The 26,928-nt window shown below is 33.4% G+C and overlaps 1 protein-coding gene across 1 annotated transcript in view; it reads left to right on the forward strand.

Moving 5' to 3' along the window:
• The first annotated feature begins 13,556 nt into the window (after positions 1–13,556).
• The window catches only part of LOC123677728, an 81,787-nt gene continuing 68,415 nt past the window's right edge, over positions 13,557–26,928 (forward strand). The window contains exon 1 of the mRNA XM_045614418.1: positions 13,557–13,733. The gene's annotated coding sequence lies outside the window, so the exon portion shown is untranslated. The remainder of the gene's footprint in view (positions 13,734–26,928) is intronic.

Below are 26,928 nucleotides of genomic sequence, written 5' to 3' on the forward strand. Positions count from 1 at the left end.
CTATTAATTCTGCTTCTATTTGTATTTCCGAAGACGAGAAAAATGCTTTTCCGCGACGGAACAAGAGTATCGTTTAATATTCCATTACTTATGGTTTGTTAATTCTTATAATGAATCTTCAGAATTGAAAAGACCGTCGACAGGGCTTTTTTTTCGTAATTCGAATGAATTTCAGGCAAGTATAATAATTCAACAACTTAATATTTATTGTATTCTTCTTGCATACTTCCAATTTTCTATTCGAGTGGATATCTGGAGTGATTTGAAACACAGTTCATTAAAATTAAGTGAAAAATTCATTGCGAGAAATACAATGGAGGGAATTTTCGACTGGAATTAATTCGAAGAGAGAAAAAGTAATTATAAAGTTGAAATCGATTAGCTTCAATCCCACTCGTAACTTGAATGGATCTCCCAAGATAGTTCAAAATGAAAAGAGTCCGGAAAAAAGGCTTTGAGTAGAATGTATATCCGAGTAGCACTGTTCAACAATACAAATATTTTCGACCTTAAAAGAGCCAATTTGCTCTGCAGCTTTTGGAATGAATACAATCGTAAATTTTGTAATTTCTCGGGAAATATAAAACAAACTTTTATGAAATATGGTGGGAAAAACGGATAACTACCTAGGGCGCTACTGATATCGAATGATGAGAAAAAGGCTTTTGACTTAAACTGTTATGCTTTTCCGCGAAATCCGATCTAAAGATTTGTTTAGTTATTAAAAACAAAAGCTAATAGAAAGCAATAAATAAAAACATTATTTACATAATATCGCATAATTATACTCATATTCATTGAGAAAAGAATTGAAGAAAAATGTAAAAATAGTTACAGGGTGTATCCCAATTAGACGTGACCTTCGAAGGAGGTGTTAATAGCACTCATTTGCTGACGATTTAGCCATATTTATTGATAACTGAAAATCAACAGTTTCCGAGATATTTTAGTTCTTGTGTTTCTCGAAAAAATTCTCACCCTACTTCATTTTTCATCGATTCTTTCTACGCTGAGCATGTTAGATTTAAATTTCAGGATATTTTCATCAGAAAAGGATATGATAAAAGAAGCAAAGTTATGCTGTAGTAGCTGTTGAATAAGAATTAGTATGATTTAAAAGTTGGTATATATAAAAAAATGAAATTCCAATATAAATTTGCCTGAAACTTTCGAATTCCACAATTGATGTATGATAGAATTATCTTAAATACATGTCAAATTGCTTCTTTATTTCCTTAAAAAAGTTTCCTTTCTTCTTTCAAATCAAAATCTGAAAGGAGAAAAAAGCAAAGAAAGGAAAGTACCGAATTGTATAATTTTAAAGTGCTTCTCCAAATTTCAGTAGAAATTTATATTCGAAATGAACTCCACTATTTCTCATGAAAGCATGTGTGCCTTCTTTCTTATTCATTCAATTGTTACTTTCCGCCTGAAATTCACTCTCAATATTCTCGATGCTTCTTCTAATCTAACGGTGTTAGATCCAGACTTCTCGCTGGCGAAGAAAATAATCCAAAATTTTAATTAAATTTGGTCAACGTTTGAGAAAATGACGAAAAATGAAATAGGGTGAGAAATCTTTTGAAAAACTTAAAAACTCAAATATCTCGTGAACTGTTAATATTTGGTTATCACGACAGCAAATGAATCATACTAACATATTCACGTCTAAATTGGAAACACCCTGTATAGTTATCGCGCACTACGTCCTGTGAAAGAATTTAGTTTAGTGGAACTTACGTATTTTGGTCTCCTGAACAACAAAACATTCAAATTAAATTTTTGGTGATTTTGACTAGTTTTGAAGATGCCCCCCTCAAAGTAAAAATTCGAAATTTATCGTCCACCAAATTCATCTTTAACAAGTTTCAATATATTTTTATATAAAATCACCAATAAGTGAACAAAAAATCATTCTTATTACTAATCCCATGAAAATATTACCTCTTAATAGACGACTATCGAATTTTTCTGTTGTCGGTCAAAAGTTATATTTTTGTGTGGTTTGTAAGATGAATGATATTTTGTTACTAAACACTTAATTCTTTTGTGAAAATGTGTTGAAACTGTTTTCGCTAAATTAGGATGTGTATATTATATTCATAAAACAAAGACAAATATTTGAGCTAAATTTTCTGAAGAAAAACACCGTTTTATGACTTGAGGGGCCAAATCTATGAAACTAGTGCGGACGCCAAAAATTTCAATTCAATTTTTTGTGCGGGAGACCAAAATACATAAGTTCCACTAAACAGAATTTTCACACAGACTGAAATGAGAAAACTATATTTTAACCGGAATGGAGGTATTTTGTGAAGAACTCTCTAGAACACTAACCACTAACCAGAATTTTTCACAGGGTTGAGTGAGAAAACTACAAATATCAACCAAAATGGAGATATATCGTGAAGAACTCTCTATATCGTATTTTTCAAAAGATTAGTTATATTCATATGCGTATTCGTATATTTGTGGTTGAGAGCTTGCTCAAGCCAGTTATTGAAACCATATTTAGAGCCAGTTATTGAAGAGATCAGGGTATTTGCTATTTTTATCCGATGTCGTATCGAATTTGAAATGTATCCTTCCATGTCATTGATAAATCATGAAAATATGCCAGAAGCACATCTTCTTTGCTGCTTTCCAGCTCATAAATGAGTGAAATATTTTTCATATATATCCTTAGATTTCTGAGGGGGTAAAGTTTCGGTTAATGTTTGAGCAAATAGGATAATTACAGATGAAGTATTTAGAAATTCTATATCTAATTCACTTAATGCATCTATTTTGTTAATTTCAACGCTAGATTTTCAATCATTCGATTCAAAAATGAATATCACAATAAATTCGGATCAAAGTCGGATTTTTTTGGTGAAACATAGATAGTATAGCAAGGAGTATATTATTGAGAAATGAAGAAAAAAAACGAAGGGTTTACAATTTTTCTTCAATAAATTTGTTAATAATGTGTTTGTCGACCGCGATTATCAATATACTCTCCAACACGTCTCGGCATTGATGCAATAAGATGGTCTATTTCTTCTAGAGGGATACTATCCCAAGCTACCTGTACTTCATGTCTCACAGCCATCATACTCCGTGGGGGCTGAGGTAAATTTCCAAGCCTTCTACCCATGATGTTCCAAACATGTCATTGGGCGAAAGAACTCGAATAAAGACTCAGGGTGACCTAATTGCATGTGCAATAGCACCACATACCATAACGCCTACTTTCCGGTGTACATGACGCTCAACATCAAACGGAGGTTCACGTCTTTCTAACCTTTCTTCGGCCATCATGTGCACCCAAGGAGAATCGAGATTCATCAGAAAAGACGAATTGATGCCATTCCACATTCCAATGCTGACGTTCTCTGTACCACTGTAATCGTTGCTGGTGATGCTCAACCGTCAGAGGTAACACAAGATGAGATCGATAATGCTGCAGTCCAAATGACCTTATCCGGCGGTAAACCATTCGGACAGTTACAGGATGGCCTTGTTCTCCTAACCATTCATCAGCCAAAGATCGAGTTGTAGCAAATCAGTTTCTGATGGCCATAAGTCTTAGACGTCAATCTTAAACTCCATTTGTGTCCCTTCGACGTCCGGTGTCTACTTTTCTTCAATTTTGGGCATTATCAAACGATGCTTGACAACATCTCGTAACAGTTGTTGGATTGATGTTCGTACGGCTAACGAATTCTCGAAATGAAAATTCTGTCTTCCATAGACCAAGAATTCGCCCTCTCTCAAATTCACTTAGCGGGCGATAAGTTCCGCGTACACGTGCTCTAGGCATTTTAACAACAACTAAACATCGACTTTAGATCTGCTGGAACCGCTAGTGTGTTGTGATAAAATTTAAAAAACTTCAATATTCAAAATTGTCCACATGAAAAACCTTCACGATTTTTTCTTCCAAATTCAATCATTTACTTCTTACTATACTATCTAGATTTACCAAAAAAAATTAAATTCAAACAACTCCTTCTGATGGGTGTTGCAGTTTCTTTGTCAGTTAGTATTCAATACTTACGAAACCAGGTGTTGTAGAATTATTATTACATATATGATGAAAAACTAAATGTCTACGATCAGATTAGATCCATGTCCATATATAAAACTGTTGAAGAGTGTTTCATTCGAACCTTGAGCCTATTCTGAAAATTTCAATGTGCATACTATAGATTTCCAAAAATTTCGTTCAATTGGATCCACAGATATATAAAATATCCAGTCTTTATCAACATTCTCCTATTTTTTTTCCTCGGCCTATTGTTTACATTTCTGTGGAACTTATTATACGGGCGTTTTCGTCTCCCACCGATGGAAATACATTATACTGGATATGAGTTATTGCCATGCATTGGGATAGGAAGAAGAATATGCGTACATATCTACTATTCAGAGACCTCAAGAGGGATAACTTACGTTTTTGAATGCCGATTGTCGTACAGTATATTTATCACTTGAATTGGCTTTTCTCAATGTTTGGGTTTTTCTGTACCTAACGTTGAGTACTAAATGGAGTGAATCTGGTTTATTGCTACTCAATTTCTATGAGGACATGCCCTCTATAGTTTTATATCTAGATTGCTGCTACTCTCATGTTCTTATTTGAATAGAATATTCTCAACTTCTATATTAAAGAAAGAATACGATATTCATTGACGGAAATTTATTTAACGCCCAATAGTTTGAGTTGATGCAACAATCAGTTGCCGATTCAGCTTCGAGATTTTTAAATTTGCAGAAATAATGGAAAAATGGAAATTTTATAGGAACCGTTAAATTTTTTTTCAAGAACGAATTCTTCCTTCAGCATTTTTTTGGGGTCTGAGAAAGCTCAATGGGGGCCAGATCTGGCGAACACGGTGGATGCCGAAGCAATCCTAAGCCTAATTCATACAATTTTGCCATTGTTTTCATTGATTTGTGACACGGCGCACTGTCTCGATGAAGCAGAACCTTTTTTTTCAAATAGGTCTGTTTTTAACGATTTCATCCTTTAAACGATTCAATAACGCTATATAATAATCGCTGTTGATGGTCTAGCCCTTGTGGAGGTAATCAATGAATATTATACCTTGCGCATCCCAGAATACCTATGCCATAACCTTGGCAGCTGACTGTTGTGTTTTTCCTCGCTTTGGATTCGTTTCATCGTGTGCAGTCCACTCAGATGACTGTTGATTGGACTTCGGAGTGAAACGATGGAGCTATGTTTCATCCATTGTCACATAACAACGCAAAAATTGAGGTTTATTGGACTTAAATAGCTTCAAACACTGCTCAGAATCATTAACATGTTATTGCTTTTGATCGCTTTTGAGCTCGCTTAGCACCCATTTTACACACAGCTTTCTCATGAACAATTATTCGTGAATGATATGATCTACACGTTCAGATGATATCTTCACAATTTCTGCTATCTAGATTAACTTTACTTTACGCTCATTCAAAATGATTTTGTGAATTTTTTTGATTTTTTCTACGGTGACAGCCTCTCGTGAGCGTCCACTGCATTCGCCCGTCTTCGGTGATCCTTTCACCACGTTCAAACTTAGCATACCAATTAATGATGGTTGATTCTCCTAGTGCAGACCCCAGAAATTTTTCAACAAGCCAAGATTTTGCTTCAACTGTATTTTTTCACTTCAAAAAGCAATATTTTATCAGCACAAGAAATTTTGTTTCATTTTTTCTCAAATAACAAAAGTAGCTTCACTCACAACACAATATCTCACAAACTAATGGTCGGACTGCTGTCATATTGTGACATGTGTCGTTTGAAGGTTGGTACTAACTAAAAATCATATGGATTTAATGCTAGCATGGCCATCTGTGCATCAGACCGGGGACTTTTCAATTGGCCTAATAAGAGATGAAATGTTTCATAAGGGGTAGATAGGTTGGAGAGAATCAACATAATGTCCGCTTATATCAAAAGATTTAACTTCAATTGAACACTTTCTCTAATTTTCTTCTTAATCCTACTCTTACGATCCACCAGAACTCAAAAAAAACAGAATAACTGAAAAATGAGGTCCAATTGCCAAAGATATCTTGAGGGCTATTAGAAAAGTACCGGAAAGATATTTCGCTATTGTATGGCAGATTGGATAATAGGTTTGTGGCTTGAGGAAAGTCCAAATGAAACAAATCCTTTTAGAACGTTTAGACGTTTCGATCCCGAGTTTGGATGTATTTCAATACTTTTCAAATGGATTTATAAGGTAGTACGAGGTGGATATAAAACCTATAGGTCAATATATATAAAATTAAACACTGTATAATATAACTCGAAAACAGACGTCACCCCTGTCAATATGAATATAATCAATGATTTAAAAAATGAAAAATTGAAAAATTATTTATATATTTCTTCTCGCTAAGTTAGAAAGCAGATTATATGATTCAGTTATGCTTCGTTGGAACTCTACACACATAACTTCAATCAAATTCTATAATAGTTTTTAAGAATGGAAAATAAATATGTTCCTAGTGATGAGATTTCCACGAAATTCTATAGGTTCCTATTTATAGTTAGACATTCCAAATCCACGAATTGAATTTTCTTTTAAAGGAACTCATTATGTCAAAATTCCATTTACATGATGACATTCTAAATCCAAGCTCCATGTACGAGGTGCAAAATGGCGAATGCGCAGAACAATAACTACTCAAAGTTAAATGCCGATCGGATGAATGATGTATTGCACACAGGACAGATAGAGAATCCTCGAATTTAATATTGATTTTGATGATTGCGGATGTTCAATTTTTTAGTGATTGATCTCCGAACATATCGCTCTATCATTTCATCACAGTGTATTAATAATAATTTTCGAAGTTTTAGCCGTTCTCAAACGTTCGACTCGCTGATGATACGGCCGTCCTCAACTAATTCTGCCCGTCTGTATATAAAAAGTACTTTCGATCGGAAACACCTACAAACTTTGAAATTAAAAGAGATTTTTTAGGATTGAATGCCGTAGTCAAGTTTGTTAGTGACGTTATGAGCAAAATGCTTTTACATTTAGGGGCTCTCTGAGTGGCCCTTCGAAATATTTTTTTCCGGCTACTTCAAAGTCTGCTGATTGGGGAAGAATGAAAATCTCAAGCCTTATGCAAAATTTATGCGGATCACGTAACCAAAATCATAAAGAATTCAAGAAGAATATCGTATAAAAGTATATTTCCGTGACAAAAAAACGTTTGAGAACGGCTAAAACTTCGAAAATTGCAGACACTATGACGAAATAATAAAGCGATCTGTTCGGAGATTGATCACTAAAAAACACCCGCAATCTACAAAATCAATATTAAATTTTAGGAGACTCAATCTGTCCTGTATGCAATATAACATATTTCATCCGATCGCCATAGAATAGTTAAGAATATTTTTGTACCTGCGCATCCGCTATTTAGCATCTTATGAATGGAATTTTCAATAGGAATTACCATAAGAATGGAATTTTTATTTGATGAGTTATTTTGAATTTCCATTCACTTCATAGTTTTGAAATGCAAAGGAAGTTGATCATGATAGGGATCTATAGCATTTTATGGAAACCTCATCACCAGGAACATTTTTTTTATTCTCAGAAAATTTAACGAGATTTCATTGGAGTTAAGTGTGTAAAATTCAAACAAAGTGAAACACATTCAGAAAGTCTGCTTTATAACATAGCGATAATGAATTGGAGCTAATTACTTTTAAGCAACGTAGAATTTCAAATATAAAAGCTTCTGAGTGTTTTTCTCTAATAATGAACTTTTTACATTTTATTATGTTATAGTGAGGTGCATCATTAGAAAACTTTATTCAAAAGCCAATAGATTGTGTTTTAGTAAGACATCATAATCATTTCATTAAGACTCTGCGGGATTGGTTCCACACATCGAGTGCAGCCTTATTTAGAGTAGCCGCAAATAAAGTTTTAATTGCCAATATGATAACCAACCAGGGCCCCCGCAAGGGACATCAACGCCCGCGTGCGGAACATATTTTGGCGCCCCTTAAAGGGGGGAGGTGGAGAAAAGTACTGCTTGATAATCGAAATTTTTTTTGATTTGTTAAGAATTTAGTGTGGAATGGTTGAAAATCTATCAGCAACCTTCATTGCCTTAAGAACTTTATGGTGTTAGTTGTAACATAATACATTTTTAATGTGTTTCAAAACTTAAGCTGTATTCTTCTATAAATTATTCATAAAGGCATAAAACATTTAATTAGGATCAATGCAGAAATTGAATGGATGTTTTTCTAGATTTGGCTGTTGCAAAATTTTGTATGAAATCAATCAATCAATTTTATCGAGTATCTCTTGCTCTGAATCTAAGATTGCCAATCCAGAAAATCTTTCTTATGACATGGTAGACTTCAAAAAGTTTTCAATTATTTTTAATTTAGTGAATTATCTCTCACCAGAAGCAACAGACACAGAGGTAAAGTGAGAAGGATTCTTGAGGCAATACTAAGATTCGGTAGAGAAGAAGTAAGATTATTTTCGAAAATATATTGTAGAATTTCAAGAGGATTTTCGCTTCAGATAATGAAAACAATCTTAGGGCTTTTATCTCGTTGAATAAATCATTTTCTTTCACGTCAGCCTCTTTTTTTCCTAATCAGTTAGCTTTTGTTGAAGAGCATGACAGCATTTTAAGAGATATTTATCATTTAATTTAAGAATATCACAAATAAAACAAAAAACGTTATCGTAAACCTACTATTTAAGAAACTTAGTGTTTAATCAATTATTTTCAAAAAGAAATTTATTTTGAAAGCGATTTTTTGATCTTGAGGTGCCTCATCCGTCTGTTCATAATCGAACAATTTAGGTTTATTTTTTCGTCTTACAGTATATAATAGAGAAAAACCTTGATCCATCTCAAGAGCAGCCGCTAGTTTTCCAGCTTCCGCAAGTTTTTACACGAGAACATTATCATCCCTATAATTTTTGAAATGATCAACTAAATTCTTCAAATAGTTTTGGCACACTTTAATGTCAATCGCTACACTTTGCATCATTTTGCTTACAATATTAATTTGGAATAAAACATCATAAGAAATTATTATACTTCAAATTAATTTAAAAGAATCAATATTTAATAAAAGAGAAATGTCTATGTCTAGTTTCCATGTTAAAAGTATCATTTTCTGCTATTTCTAAAAGGCTATAACATATTTGAATAAAATAAAACTTTAGCATCAATTCTACTTGACCATCTAGTATCACTTAGGGGTTTTAGATGTAACTGAGGATCATGCTTTTTTATAACATTCTAATCTTCTTGTGGATGAAGAGAAATATATATAAAGTTCTTGTACAATATCAAAAGAGTCCACTGTTTCATTTGAAACCTTAGCAGCATCATTTTCAGTTAAATTTAAGCTGTGTGCAGCACATGGCGCAAAAAATGCCCTAGGATTAGCATCGAGTATGCGTTTTTGTAAACCAATATCTGGCTATTTCATGCCGATTGCGACGTTCGGAAACTTGTATAAATTGCAAAAAAGAAGTTTGGAAAAAAAAAATTGTTAAAAAAATTTGAAAGAATCTTTTTCGAAAACCTTTGGTCCCTTGGTTCTTCATGCAGTCTATAAGAGGTTTTGGCGCCCTTTTAGAGTGGCGCCCGCGTGCGGTGCACGCGTTGCACGCGCGGTTGCGGGGGCCCTGTAACCAACGTTCAATAAGAGCATGGCACATCGAGAAGAAGAAGCCATACTCTGCAAAAATAATTTTTAGATCATTTTGGATGACACAGAAAAGTATTTGTTCCTACTTATAATTGAATGCAGCAAGCATAGGTAATTTTTTGATTAACTCGATTCTTTAATTTCACGTTTCTTTCAAATAAAGGAAGCGTCAAATATATTTTCAGGTGATGTCCGAAGTCCAAAAATATTGTTTATATTTCTCGAATTCTCTATATATAGGCTGTTTTTTTTCGAGGTATATAACTTTAAGTTGGCATTACTGTTCCAGATGGCGACCGATTTGACAGCTGTTGAATGATTTATTCTCAGTTTGGTCTGGCAATTTATCATGAATAGACTCACGCCTGAACAACGCTTGCAAATAGTGAAATTTTATTTCGAAAATTATTGTTCTGTGCGGAAAACGTATCGCGCACTACGTCCATATTATCGTCGTCAAAATCGTCCATCAGAGCAGTTAATTCGATTAACCATGGAACGTTTTCGCACCACGTTTACTCTTATCGATAACTCGCATCCCCAGAGACGCCGTACGGTGCGTAAAGAAGAAGCTATTGCTGCTGTATAGCGTAGCATTGAGGAAGACCCGAATGAGTCTATCCGCCATCGAGCACAGGAATTGGATCTGTGTCCATCCACTTTATGGAAGATTTTGCGAAAGGATCTTGGTTTGTGAGCTTACAAAATCCAACTCGTGCAAGAATTGAAGCCAAACGATCATCAAGTAAGGCGTAGATTCGTCAAATGGGCCCAAAATGAGATTGCCGTTGTTCCTGATTTTCATAAGCGAATTTTGTTCAGCGATGAAGCGCACTTCTGGTTGAAAGGCTACGTCAACAAACAAAACTGCCACATTTGGAGTGAAGCTAATCCTCAAGTGTATGTCGAAACACCGTTACATCCAGAAAAACTGGTGCGCTTTATAGGCTGGTGGAATCATTGGTCCGTACTTCTTCAAATACGATGATTGCCAGAACGTTACAATCAATGGTGATCGGTATAGAGCCATGATAACTAACGTTTTCATTCCTGAATTGAACAACCATGATGTCCAAGAGCTTTGGTTCCAACAATACGGCGCAACATGTCACACAGCTCGTGCCACAATCGATTTATTGAAAAACACGTTTGGTGACCGCCTAATTTCACGTTTTGGACCTGTGAATTGGCCTCCAAGATCTTGTGATTTAACTAGACTACTTTCTGTGGGGCTATGTAAAGTGATTGGTCTATGCGGATAAGCCACAAACCCTTGACCATTTGGAAGACAACATTCGCCGTGTTATTGCCGATATACGGCCACAAATGTTGGAAAAAGTCATCGAAAATTGGACGTCCAGATTGGACTATATCCGAGCCAGCCTTGGCGGTCATATTGCAGAAATCATATTTAAAATGTAATACCACAAGATTATCTTGCGGATAAATAAAATTCATGTCTATCGAATAATTCATCGTTGTTTTATTGCAATTTAAAGTTCTATAGTTTGAAAAGAAACACCCTTTATATGTATATACATCTTGATGTTCCATAAACATCTCAACTTACCTACCATCTTGATTAATCTTATACAATGTGTCCCAATGGTTTTTTAATTCTGATAATTGGAATTTGTTGAAGAAAGTGAGAATGTTAATAATTTTTTCAAATTCAAGGAATGTGATTATCTACAGATGTTTCAAATATTGTGTTCAAAATTGTGAACAGAATTCCACCATAACATTTGTTTCCTGAATAAAAAGCCAATAAATAAACCCCAATCAAACCCAAAAAATAATTTTTTCTGGAAAACTATTTTCATTCCCTGTATACCCGAAAGTGCAAAAATATTTAAGGTAGAAGGGAATATTGAATAATATCATAATCCCTTTATTTAGAATTCGAATGAGCCCAGGTTTCCAAATGTGTTTGGAGACATCTCCAACTAGTTTCTTAGTTTGAAACAATTGTCTTAAAACTTTTTTTTTAATTCATCCACATAATTGCAAAACCTTTGAAACGATAGGTCACCCTACCCGTATTTGTCATTTGAGATCTCCTTAGCCATACATGTGGTCTTCCACAGCGCAAGTCATTGTCAGTAATCCTCTAGAATTTTTCTTAGTCTATACTTCCTCAAGAATAAGTTTCTGCGAATTATATCAGCTTGAATCTGATAGACTAGGGGACGCACACATTTATTTTTGATTCTTACCTCAACAAAATAAAATTTTAACCTATCTATATACCTATGTTTTTGTGATTCTCTCATATCATTCACGAATTCCTAGTTGCCATCATTCTTAGAGGTCACATGGTAAAGAGTGTTTTTTTAGAGCTATAGAACTTTAAATGGCAATAAAACATCGATGAATTATTCTATTGACATGAATTTTATTTATCCGCAAGATAATCTTGTGGCATTACATTTTAAATATGATTTCTGGCATACGACCGCCACGGCTGGCTTGGATGTAGTCCAATCTGGACGTCCAATTTTCGATGACTTTTTCCAACATTTGTGACCATATATCGGCAATAACACGGCGAATGTTGTCTTCCAAATGGTTAAGGGTTTGTGGCTCATCCGCATAGACCAATGACATTACATAGCCCCACAGAAAGTAGTCTAGCGGTGTTAAATCACAAGATCTTGGAGGCCAATTCACAGGTCCAAAACGTGAAATTAGGCGGTCACCAAACGTATCTTTCAATAAATCGATTGTGGCACGAGCTGTGTGACATGTTGCGCTGTCTTGTTGAAACCACAGCTCCTGGACATCATGGTTGTTCAATTCAGGAATGAAAAAGTTAGTAATCATGACTCTATACCGATCACCACTGACTGTAACGTTCTGGCCATCACCGTTTTTGAAGAAGTACGGACCAATGATTCCCCCAGCCCATAAAGCTCACCAAACAGTCAGTTTTTCTGGATGTAACGGTGTTTCGACATACAATTGAGGATTAGCTTCACTTCAAATGCGGCAGTTTTGTTTGTTGACGTAGCCATTCAACCAGAAGTGCGCTTCATCGCTAAACAAAATAATATGGACGTAGTGCGCAATACGTATTCCGCACAGAACCATTATTTTCGAAATAAAATTGCACTATTTGCAAGCGTTATTCAGGCGTGAGTCTATTCATGATGAGTTGCCAAACCAAACTGAGAATAAATCACTTGAGAGCTGTTGAATCGGGCGCCAACTTGAACAGTATTGCCAACTTAAAGTTTAATACCTCTAAAAAGAACACCCGTTATATTCAACAAAAAATGTTTTTAAATATTATTTTTAGTGAGAATTGATATTTTTAAACTGTTGAAAATATAAGTGTTGAAAAAATATGTGTATAAGATTAGTTGACTTTGATTTTACATGTGGCATTGTTGATGAGGAAAAAATATAATTCGTGAAAATTCCGCAATTTCAATCGAGTTCAATAAATTACAAATCTCTCATAAATTACAAAAAAGTCGATCAATTTTCGCAGAAGGGACCGTGTAAGTCCTCCTGAAAACAAATCAATTGTCAGCATGCTTCCGACATGGAAAATTATTTTCCGTCCTGTCATTAATATTCCAAATTCCGGAAACAAAGGCAAGTAGGAGAAATTCCGGTAGGCCGGCACAACGGGCATGATGGATCAAAATTTTCCGAATTGTTCCCCCTCATCAGATAAGAGGATGTCATCAATTATCAGTAACCAGGTGTTCTCCTTTTCACTCCGCCAAAAATCGAGATAGCCGTTTTTCACCCTGAGATACACCCGGAAACTGTACTGCACCGGAGTCTACCTCTTCTCGTAGGAAGGGACACGCCCACCTAGAACGCTCCCGAGCGTCAGTTCAGTCTACGTCCGGACGCGGTTCAAGCGTCGCGACGTTCCTCCAGAGAAGATTCGTTATTGCTCCGCCGTAAATTTATCTCCTATTTCGCCAGTGTGTTTAATTGTTTCGGATGTGAAAATTTATTATTATTGTGGTTCCACGCCCAGCGACGAATTGCTAGATGGAAAGGCGGTTTTGTTAGTATTTTTTTTCTTTTATATACAGGGTGATAACGTACGATGTTTAGTCGAATTGAAATAAGAAGAATGCGATCGTTCGATTTCAAAGGAATTATTTGTTGTGTCTAATTTGTTCGTATAAAAAAAATTGGAGTTCTCTGAACTTTCGACCTTTCTTGTGAGGATGCGTAGTTTCTCCATTCACTATGTTAGAATCTCAACCGTTTCTTCTTCATCCGATGGCAAAGACATGAAGGCATCTGTTGAAGTATTCAGCTCTGGTAATCTCTTCAGCGCTCCAATTCCTTTCTTAATCAAACTCACGAAAACTAATTTCATTCAATTTTTCATGTTTTGGGTTTCTAATTTTTGGCGCGGATGGAAAATATAGTATAGAAGGAAAACAATAGAGATTTTTATCATCTGTAAAAAAAATTTCAAAAGAAGATGAATCGATTTGATATAGATATATTTCATTTTTTTATAAAATTATCTGTATTGACGAATTGTAACAATTGAGGGATCTGAAAGTAATAGCTGTCATAGATTGAATTTTTATTCGCACTTCTATATGTAATATGAAGAAATGTTCATCATTCAAGGAGCAGATGAACTGATGTCTGATCAACTCAAAGTCGTCAATTTTATGACTTTCTGAAGAAAAACTTTTTGATTTTTTGATACGAATTGATGATTCAAGTAGGAAAGGAATTAATATTTGAATTTTATCATTGTTAACAAATTTCTACGGAAAACAAAAAATTAATGGTATTGATATTCAAATATTATGGATATTTATGAAATTTTCTGATAACTTTGTTCAGGATATGCTTTAAATATAATTAAGGGAATCGAGGAACCGTGGAAATCAAATATTTTTTTGATTTTTGGTCGAATATCGAGTTTTCTCATTGAAATTAATGAATATTTATTTCACACTGGTAGATATTCTCATGAAACAAATAGAGAAAAACTACGATTGTATTTTATGAATAGACAAAAAACGAATGGGATTTCAATATTAGCAATGAAACAATACTGATAATTTATGAAGGGGGCGTGGCTTTGAAATAATAAATTTTTTATATATACTATTGATATATATGGGTAAAAATCATTCTTCTAACTGTTTCATTACTTTGGTGAATGTTCAGGTGACGTTCTATTCAACAATATTATCAATATCAAACATTTCGACAAATTGTGGAAATTTTACCTACTTCAATCTCAGGATGGTAATTTATACCTGTTTTCTCAGAGTAATGAGGAATCATAGAAAAAACAATGAATACAGCAAAAATTCCCACGCAGTTCTCGAAAATATTAGAAGAAATCCATTCATACAGAATTGATAACATTCAATTCGAAGATCCGACTGAATGAATTTATCAGTGATGTACCTTCACGCATAAAAAAAATTCATAGCCGTTTCATCCTATTATAATACAGAATTTTTGATTAGAAATTCATTATGAATTATATCAGTAAAAATATTTTCAAGTAGTTCTGCACTTGCGGTATTGAAATTTCCCAAATATAAAGATAACCGATTCCCAACTGCTTAAACAATATAGAAGTTATTAAATTTCTACGGGTTTTCGCAGGTTTTATGTTATTCTTCATCGGATTCTGCAAAAACATGATGTTTTTTAAGCTTTTTTTGATCATTTGTCGTCTCAAAAAAATCGTATATTGATATATCTACCTAGAAACCAGTTCTCAGCCAATAATTCTGAATTCGAAACCAAATATTGAAATGTTATAGTTTCAAAACAATCAGGAGTACGATATTAACTTATCAACTATTTAATAAGTGATCTTTAAGACTTAATATTTCCGTGATACTCAGTGATATTTTTTCCATTTCAATATACTAATTTCAATCTTTTTGTGTGAATGTATTGGATTTCACCTCAAAAAGGAACTGCTAAGGTGCAACGAATGATAAACTTCTTCAAAAACTAAGACAAGGTATTTCTAGGAGCTTTTGTTTGTCGCCTATTCAATTCTTAAGTTTTGCATATTTGAGGACTTCTGAAATATAAAGCAGATTGATTTTAATTCTAAAATATATTCGAATTCCTCCACTTCAATCGAATTTCGTTTAAGTGATAATTCCCCAAACTGAAAGCAAAAAATTTAATGAAACTTTTATAAGGTATTGGTGTCAGTGAAACCAAATATTCCCTTTATATCAACCGATGTCCCAAACAAATCTCTAAACTGACATAACCAAACACCGAAACACTAAAATTCATTAACGAGTTTCTCTCACCTTGAAAATACAGCATTCTACAAGGTCGTCAGTATGAATACTGCAACAAATCGTCACTTGTCAACTTCTACCTCAATGAACACCACGCTTTCACAAGGGACAAATTAACTTCGTAAATCTCATTAAAAGTGCATATCCCTTTCTCTCACTGGAGGCCATTCCTGATACGTTATCCTTGCGAGATCAGACACTTGGACATTTTAAGGGTTATTCTAGTGGGAGTTTTCAGGATAGAGTTTGTTTAGCGGGAAAATATCTGATATTCAATAAACAAGTTGTGAATTTATTTTCAAGCATGTTGAAATATTTTATGGGAATAAAAATCCATATGAAAACTGCTTATCAACTACAGGATCATTCTACCGTGACTGACTATTGGATAATTCATAGAGTTGAGTAAGTCCGAATTAAATTATTTTCGAAAAACATTATGTTTGTATTTTTGGAAAATCGAATAAACATAGAATGAGATGCATCGTTTTCATATTACATTCTTTTCAATTAATTCATCAGAATTAAAATGAATTGAGACATTCATCGAATTCTAGTTTGTATCTTATATTCACAGAATTCGTTCTTTACTCGATGGGAATTCATTTTAAACTCGATTTCAAATGAAACGAATCGAAGTTTTTCACGAATATTTCAATGTCTACAATAATTCATCCGCCAGCACTATGGCTTTTTCAGGTTACCCAGTGTTACGAAATAATTGTTGTGAACATTGAAACATTTGTGCGAAGAACTTTGTTATTTTATATCTATCTAATTGGCAAAAAAAGTCTCATCAAAATATCAACATTTTTCTAAGAATAGATTTCGTTAGATATATGCTTGTTGTAAATTATATTTGATGCCTTTTACCGATGAAAAGTAGTTAAGTAAATGTGGTCATTATCTAGTTTCCCTAAAAAATTGTCGGATGTTTAGCCACGAATTCGTTATCATCTTTGTTCAAAATCCTCAAATTTTCTTTAGAAAAATCTGATCTTTATCGACAAATTGCTTGTTTTTCGGTATTTTCATTATATTGTGATAATCGTAAAAAAATTTGAATGTGAAATATTGGAAAATTTGACAGTACATTTGATAATGTTTCTTATCATAATCATCTTTTCTCTGGTACTAAATATCTTTTGATTATGATTATATCAACCGAAAACCAAATACAATAATTGAAACAACAATACAAATGAAACAAATACTGAACTAATTTTTCCATTACCGAATAATAAATAAGAACTTAAACACTAAAGTCACATCAGTTTTCTTCCTCTTTCAATAATCAACATCATAAAATTTATTTCATCTTAAAATTATACACTTCTGCATAAACATTCGTTTCACTAGACTATAACTGATTAAGAGTTCAGTTCAATCGGAAGGAATGTTTTTCTTTAATTTCATTTGAAGAAACAATATTCCGAATGAGTATAACTTCAAATCAATTGAACGGATTTTCATCATTAACGAACCTAAATAACCTTCTAGGATGATGAACCACCAAAAATTAAATCCCAAATTGATTTTGTCTAGAGTAAATCTATGGCACATATCTAATAAATAAATCTCAAATGAGTATTACTTGAATGATATACCTTCACAAAGAGAAACCAACACATGAGATGAAACGATTAGAGGAAAGTCTTCAATCTTTTAAAGCGGGCCTTTCAAATGATTAATTTCTCATTCTTTCCTTATACAGAGTGAGTCGGGAGAAACGAACCAAGCTCCAGGTGTTTATTATACACGTAAAAATTCCATATGTTCTTATACGATTCTCATGAGTTCTCAAAATTTAGCGTAATTACAAATAAACAAAATTTCCTACTTTAACAAGGTTTTGAAGACTTTAATAGTACAATCTCGAAAATTAACGTGTCGAACACACTGATATTTACAAAACATGTCAACAACATGTTCTGACACATGTCAGAACAACAAAACAGACCAAACAATCGTTACTTACAGCATTTGTGACAAATTTTAGACATACATTTCCTGATCGATCTGAATTAATCTTCCCATTAACAAAAGTAACCAATGAATTCGGGCCTCAAACTATAGGAATTTCTTATAACTAGGTCTTCTCTTCCGAAATTATTCGTATTCAGGAAATGCATAATTGGATTCAATCATTATTCATCGGTGAGTCTCAAATAATCCTATCTTATCAATTTTAATTGAAAATTCGATAAAATGATGAAACGCTTTGGTCCCTACAACAAGAAGTGTCTCTTTCTGATCAGATTAGTATTCGTTTTATAGAAAATGGCATTTCCTTTGATCTGAAAAATCTATTTCAGAAATACATGTACCGATCAAAACATGTCCTCTATAATTTCTACGTCAATTCATTGTGTATGGTAGGAAAAAGACGTCAAAAGTCATCAGATTTATGATACCGATCGCTATTTCCTGCAGGAAATAAAAATGTTGCCGTATGAGTTCTCTCAAACGAGCCCCTAAGGCAACAGGATGGATTCTTCCGCACAAACTTCTTTTGAATGGATAGATGCGATCCAACCACAAATGGACACATTTCTTCTCGAAACCTCTGAATCCCGCTGGAACAAATTCCAAATATGTCTTTCGGGTGCAATATTTCTCATTTGGATTTATATTTGCAGTACTCATGCTCGAGGATTTTTATTGCTACGGAAGTATTTTTGGTCACATAGAATGTTGGAAGGCAGCGGTTTTTGAATTCTGAATTGCATTCATATAACGAAGTAGCATTTTGTGTGAGTACATTAAAGGTTGAGGATATTTTTTGAATTTCGAATGAGGCATATGAATTTAGTTAACTGATGTCCATTTACTTTCATCCAGGATTTGAATGAATTGGTTCGAGTCAATAATGAGAAATTTCGTCCTTCTCCTTTCCGCTTACTCGACAGAAATAATATTTTTGTATTTGAAGCGCAAAATAATATATTGCCGATTGAAACAGACTCCTTCATCATGCGGCAATCTTTTTGAATCTCTTCTACAATCGAGTAGTTCACATATTTCCAAATTTTTAATTTGATAAATAAAAATTAAAAATACAAAGTATGAAAGGATAGGGGCAGTCCCTCACAGAAAAGAGCTTCTTTTATGAACAGTTACCCGCGTTTGCCATTCCACATATTAAAAATACTGTTTTTACAAATTTTCATGACAATTCCAGACGCTGAAGAAAGTCTAAATTAGTTTGAAATTTAATGTTCCGTCATTGTTACTGATTCAACAATTAGCACTTCAGATGATTCACCTTTACCAAAGATTTTCTGTGCCGTTTCAATGTCATAATTTATGCTTTCCACGATGTATTCCTTCGCTGTAGAAGTGGTGGAAGTTCTTGATTTCTTTTGGTGTGTATCCTACAGATTGGCGTTTTAGGTATGCTATTATCCTCGTATAATGGCTGATGTCACTATTGTTTCTCACAGATAACACAGATCGTAGTATTGGATACACCGACCAAAGTGTAGCAGAGTACATATTCTTATCATTTTCACTGAAGTAAACCATCATTAGGTTTTCAGTGTAGCTTTCAAATTCCCCTGAATAACACCATGTGATAAAGAGTTCCCACTGCTTTTCATACTTCCCCCGAGACTTTTCTGGCGATAGGTTTAATGTCGCGACTTAAGCGACGCTTGCAATTCAGGTGGTGTACATGAAAAATCGCTACAATCATTTTTTTATTCCATTTTTGCTGCTTCACGATAACATACGATTATTATTTAGGAAATTTTTCTCTCAAATGAAAAATATCATTTACTCGTTATCATTGGATACTCTGAGCAATGCATATTTGATTTGTAGTTAATAATTGGCAGAGCTAGCGTTTTTTTATTTAGTCAGCTCAGAGTAATAAACATAGGAGGAGGGAGCATATGCCATTTTCAGTAAGCAAATTTTGTCCCCAACATGAACTATCAAATTTGTCTTGAAACGCGCGAAAATGACAACATATCAGTGATACGATATTTCACTCAATTCGCGAGTTTCTCCATAAGGAACGCACTTCTTATGTCCCATAGTGAATCCAAGTTTCATATTAACTAAAATATATTGAAATAAATTCCTAAATATATCAGAAATTCAGAAAAAAAAGCATTAAGCGCGCCAAACGACGTGAAACAACCGATGACACTAGGAGAGCAAAAGTTGGCAAACCTTCGATTTCATGAGGTAGATACAGAAAATAATAAATATTCCGCTCATTATAAATTCGACAATTAGAAAAAATATAATAATCCAAATATTCAAATTTGCATTTTTGATCGGGAAATACTAAAGTAAATATATTTCATTCAATATAATATACCTACATTCATAACGTTATGGTAAAATTGTGAATTTGAAAATATATCACAATACGACAACGTAATCTAACCATGTTGGGGACATGTAAAAATTGTGTATACTCCCTCTATCTGTGTTTAATACTCTATGGTTATTAGAGACAAAGAGAAATTTCTTCTCATTATAAAAGATAGATGAAGAAAAGACATTTCTCGAAAAAGATGACGTTTGCGTTGTCAAATGCCTTGTGGAAAAATAATATCAGACTGCGTTGATTCTTCTAGATTCTGTGAAATCTGGAAATTGGAAAAAACTAGCGTCAAATTAAAATGGTACTTCAAACTGAAATGTTCCTCAGTTTTCGATATCACATGTCAATACCAAATGTATAAAACTGTAACAATACCCGGGACAAACGCTTTTATTGGAATTGTTTGCTTCCATCCTTGAGAACAGTTTCGAATTGTTGAAGTGAAATGAAAATGGGATTTTATCTTCGGATACAATTCGATTCGAATTATATTGACGAATAGTGGTTTATTCTTTCTTGGAATCGATCGGAGATGGTGTTCACGCATTGAAGCATTTAAATTATCGAATTAACAAATACTATAAATTGATTTTGAGAATGAAGATCAGAGGAATATTTATTTTGAAAAAATAAATTAAATATTGAAGAATGCTCTTCTTTCCTATTAAGAATGAATATCTAATGATTAACATTATCCAACAATATTTGAGAATATCATCTTATCATTTTTTGTAGGTTTAAATGTATTGTCTATATGTGATCTTCAATTCTGAGCGAGTGTGAATCTCGATACGATCAGTGTTCGCTTTCTTTCAATACAATGACAATTTAGTGCTCACATCTTTATTTTTCATAATCTTATATTTTTTGCTAATATTTAGAGCAGATTCGTTATTTCTCACTGAATTTGTACTTACTAGAATATTGAACAAGATCAGAAGGTTTAACATCTATGATTTCTGTAGCAATTGAGAAACAATCATATACTCATAACATCATAAATTCCTATTCATTCATATTCGATTATTTCATAATTTTTGAACCTTTCTGTGAGTATATCAATCTCCATCCATTGAAACGCAAGAGTACGTGGCCTTAAATGTCATTGAATAAATTGTTATTCTTTTCAATTTAATTTTCATTGCTCAATTTCATTATCATTAGATTATTTAAATCAAAACCCACGCAAAATCAAATTCCTACGACAAAAATCTCATCACAAACATAAGTTTCATTTTATAACTTTTCAACAGAACGACCAGAAAGTTACATTTTCAAAATAGGTTCATATCTCGAATGCCGCTGTCAAAAGCCGATTGGGAGTCCTGAAATTATATTCGTTCGGAATTTTGTATTCCTTTTAATTTCAAAACTTTATCGGAATGAAAATTTTCATTGAGCGCGTTCAGCAGACTCAACAGTTGTGAATACTCTATGAATTTTCGCTGAACGCATTCTATCAGTTTCCGATACAGAGCGTATGCTACGGAGCGGTCGCCATCTTTGGTAGCGACTTTTTGGTAACATGTTGAGTAACTGACATTAGTGACATTTGCGACAATGGCTTTGGAACGAAATTTAAATTTCAAATATAGCAATAAAGGACACTGAAACAAATACCTTTATTTACATTCTGCAATGTTACTCTGAATAAATTTCCCATATATTGAAGAATAAAATAGTAATAATGCCGGAAGCAAACTTGGAAATTAGAATCGATATTATAACAGAAAATTGTCTCTCATCACAACATAACCTTCGAGAAGGACCCACAGAACCTATTGCTGTCAAGAAAAGGAACAACCCGTCCAGCAGAGAATACTAACGTTACCAAACTGATACCTATCAGTAGCGGAGCTTTTTACGCTATACCGATCTTTCTGCTGAAAACGCCCATAAAAATATAGAATGACAATTTAAAGCTTCGAGCAAATTTTATTGTGTGATCAGAACCATAGAAAATTTGAGAAGAAACACGGAAAAATATAACCCAATAACTAAGATGTCTAAAAACCAGGTGTATGAACTGATTAGCTTTTGTTTTGCCAATTTTGAGAATATTAGTTAAGCTTCGTTATGTCAACTGTAGGTAGCGCTATCAACAAATTAAGATTCTTGTTATTTATTATTTACGAGTTTTGTGCCATTATGTACCTATATGTATATCTTTCATTATAGTTATGATCTATGGAAGTAATTCTTGTAATTGAAATACCAATAAACTCTCTCTATTACAAATATTTGAATTCCTTCCAGTAAACGTTCCGTGTTTTGTTTCACGAATTTGCACGATCATACTAGGTTACACGTCGCTTTTAACACGTCAGTATAGGGTTTTAATTAATGTATCCAATCAAAACAACAGAAAAAAGATCGAAATGACAAGTATGACATTGCGGCGCCGCCACGAACTAAAACTATTATTTTCAATTTGGTCGAATGTCATTGCATTCAAAATTTGACGAGTGCATTCACCATGTTTTTAGACATCTTACCAATAACTAATGAAATTATATATAATTTATTATATATAATTGAAAATAAATACCTAATATTTGCGTGGGCATTGATCTGAGATGTATGTATATAATTATAGGATTTGTGCAATATTGCAAAAAAATTATTTAAAAAATATGAATTCATTCACAAGGTATAAATAGTTTGAAGCAAGACTATACATTAATAATTAACTGAAAGACTTTGATTAACAATAAATCTGTTTTTTTAATATTATTTATTTCTCAAGGTGAATGATGTGATCATTGATACAAACGTGCAAAATAGTAAATTCAGCAAAAATTCAACGTATCTAAACAAAAAATGGAAAAAAACTGACGTATAATTGAATGAAGCTATATTCGCCCACACACTACCTCGTGCGTAAAAAAATCTTATTCGACAATTTATGTAACATGAAATATGCAATATTGAATAGGTATCCCAAAATATTTCGTATGATCAGAATGAGTCATATTATGTAATTATATTTGAAATGACAATTTCCAGCATCGTGCAATATTTCATATCGATGGCTCATCCAGAACCATAGAAAATTCAATAGGAATATAAAAAATTAACAGAGCACTGACTTGAAATTAGGCTTTTAAACGCTCGTCATTCATGCTCCAATTACACCCTCGGATTTATAGGATCTATTGGATTTCAGCCGGTCAACATACATACAAGGATAATCAATTTTTAAATCCGAAACATCTTCATTGAGTGTTAGGCTAATTGGTTGAAATTAACAAGGGCGACAGGATACAATGTGATGTTTAGTCCTCTTATTAAATTGATCCAATTATTCCCAGATCGTTAAATGAACTCTGATTAGAGACTTACAATTAAGGATTGCTGTTTGGTATTCCTACACAAACCTGATTTACATTTCGGTTTGACTTGAGAGAACGAAAAAGAAGGAAAAATTGTTTCGTGGATTCCACATCCAGAACAAGATTCCAGCCTGCTCTAATGAGTTCGAAGTTTCCGCTTATTCCATTATCCTTCACGAAATGAAAACAGAAATCCCTTATTCGCGTTCGGTGGGATAAAAAAAGAATAGGAACTAGATGAGAAAATGCGGGAAATCGGAAAAAACCGTTCTTATTTGTCCGTCCTTCTGTATTTTCGGTCTGAATTCAAGAGAATCCTACCCAATTCAGGTCGTAATGAAATAACTCCTACAAAACTTTGTCTTATAATAAATTATGAACTTTAATACGTATGAATTTCGGAAATTCGGTGCAAAAACAATTATTATCAGTCTTTTAAATACGAAATAAATTAACTGAGTAAAACATTTCTACAGAAACAGTGACTTGATGTCAGAAGCTTCTGAGCACTCTTTTTCATTTATGTGTCTATTGTGTCCTTGGAGACCACAGGAATGTTAATTCATAGTGATTTGATTTAATATGATGCCATTTTTAGCGGTTTATACAGATGACAGGATTGGTGATGCATTCTCCTCAAATTCGGCTTTCATTTAAACAAATGTCAACACAGTAGAGTCTTCTGTTACGGAAATATTGAATCAATTTTTATTTCAATATTCTCTTCGAGTTCTGATCAAAATCAAATTCTGCATAACATTTTAAACTTTCACTATACATTGACATCGAAAATTTTAACGTTGTTGGATATATTCTGGTTGTATTTTTTTTGGTTCTGAGTACGCGATCTACAAGAAACTATGCGCGGATCTTGACATTATTTTTCACATATTCAAGCAAAATCTCTACTCAGAAGGATCTTGATTCAGTGTAATTTCCAGTTTTTCCCGTTATTCTTGTTGTATTTTCTCAGATTCTGGAGATGTGATTAATGTGAATTGAAATTGGTATTTCACATTTGAATGAAAAATTTTTATTATTGATAATGTAAACTGGAAAGCATTTCTATTTTGGATCTTATCCATTCAATAAGTTAACCTTGCCCAAGGTTGTAGTTAGAAAAAAATTTTCGGGGGGAGATGGTGTTCCATTGACTTGCGATCTAGAAAAATATTGAGGAGTTCGTGACCAATAATTATTGTATAATAATATAATGCATACATGGTGTTTCTTATTTGAAGTTATAAAAATGGGAGATTCCTTGGATCCAAAAATTCCTATAAACATGGAACAACAATTCTTTGTTTTCGATTTACAGGGTGTTTTTTGTAGTCCCACTTTATGTGATGATTATTCTAATCGATGCCTTATTTATCTTCGCTACATATTGGGTGTGTAATAAATACCAAAACTTACAATTAATTTTTTCATCACAGCTGGATCCTTATAATAATTTGGAATTTCCTGTTAATTACTGGAGAATTATTTTTCTCGAAATCGATAGCAGATACTACGAAACTACGAGATACCAGAAAGAGTAGTACTGGATGAAACTACCAGTACTCCACCAATAAGAAGTTCTGGAGGAATGATAAAATATCACCCTGTTGATTTGTATCAAAAATTAGCATATCACAAGATGATAACTTTAAAATGAAATTTCTGTGCCAAATTTAAGTTGAATATCTTGTGAAGAAAAGGTGCTATGAGGAAAAACTTGAAAAAAATCTTACTTCAGCACTCTTTTCCTCAAAAACAAAGCGTTTACGAGCCCATGTTTATAGGACTTTTATTCTCAAATGATCCGAGGAATCTGTGATTTTTGTTTGTACCTACAATTTAGGAAGACCCTGTAATGCGGGTCAAAAATTTTGAAAAGGAAACATCGTTTCCAATAAAAGGTTGATGATTTTGAGGGGAAGTCCACTTTTGCCAGATCCTCTTGCATATAATTCCCCCATGTGTGAGGTATGGGGATTAACTTGGGAATTTCGAATGGCAACACCGATTTTTATTGTAGATCAGTATTTTACGGCCGAAAATACAAAAATATTGTACGAACAAATTTTCACGAATAGTCGCTGTATTAGAGTTTAAATTTTGCGTCTGAACGATTTTAACGTACCTACCCGGATTATTACCATGAAATTCGGACGTTTGCAGCTGAACATTATCCTGATTGAATATTTCAAATTGGCGAAATTTTATGTTTTTGGTTCAAAATACTTGCCACAAATAAGGAGGTATCGATTGAAAGAAAATATTTGGAATCTAGTAGAAATCTCCGCCAAGTCGTCTAACTTTATGTGCACAATGTTTCTGATTCTTTCAGCGAATAGTTGGAAATTTCACGATTGAAATTTCATGTGGATGATTAATGGAACGGATACATTTAGGTCGTTTAGACGGAAAATTTAAACTCTATTACACAGCCATCTGTGACGATTCGTAAAAAAATGTTCGTACAATGTAGAGAACTCTTGTTTTATTTGCGGTAGAATACGAATCTGTAATAAAAAACAGGGGTCCCAGATGAAATTCCAAATTTGACCCTCGTGCCCCCACAAGAGGAATTAAATGAAAGAGGTTCTGACACTTCCGCATCATGACCATTAACCTTCTATTGGAAACATTTTTCTGTAATATGTTTTGTTTTCGATATTTTTGAATGATTCAATTCAAAAAACTCAACTGGTATATATTCCTCGAAATACATTTTATGTTATACATTGCGCTCGAGAAATACACAATTTCTTTTAGCCCTTCGTCATTAATTTTTCCGATAAAAGGCAAAACTCGAGAACTACTCAAAATAGCTTAAAAAAAGTCGAGAGAAAAGTACACCAAATGATCATATGAATTGAGAAATACCCCTGAATATAAAATGAATTGTTTATTAATAATTTCTAGGTTCTTCCGTTCAAGTATTATGGGTTTGACAACCAGAAAGATTGGCATAAATCAATTTGATCTAGGATTCGTCATCAGTGAGTAAAGTCTTATCGTTTGAGAACATTCCTGGCTTAGTATTCAAAAAATTAGACATCGTGATATAAATGATCTGTTTGGGTCTCGAGCGTTGTATGACTTCCGAAAAAATATCCTTATATGAGTAGTTAGATGATTTTCACTTATACATGACACGTAAACCTATATACCTAAAAATTACATTGCTCTAGTTTACATAAGAATTGAAAAAATTAACGAGTTAAGAGGGGTTTATACCACGTGGTTTTCTCGTGATAAGCCAAAGTTACTACTCCCTCCTCAGCGTTTTTG

The sequence above is a fragment of the Harmonia axyridis genome, chromosome 4 (genome assembly GCF_914767665.1).
Source record: "Harmonia axyridis chromosome 4, icHarAxyr1.1, whole genome shotgun sequence".
In the NCBI taxonomy this organism is placed as follows: domain Eukaryota; kingdom Metazoa; phylum Arthropoda; class Insecta; order Coleoptera; family Coccinellidae; genus Harmonia; species Harmonia axyridis.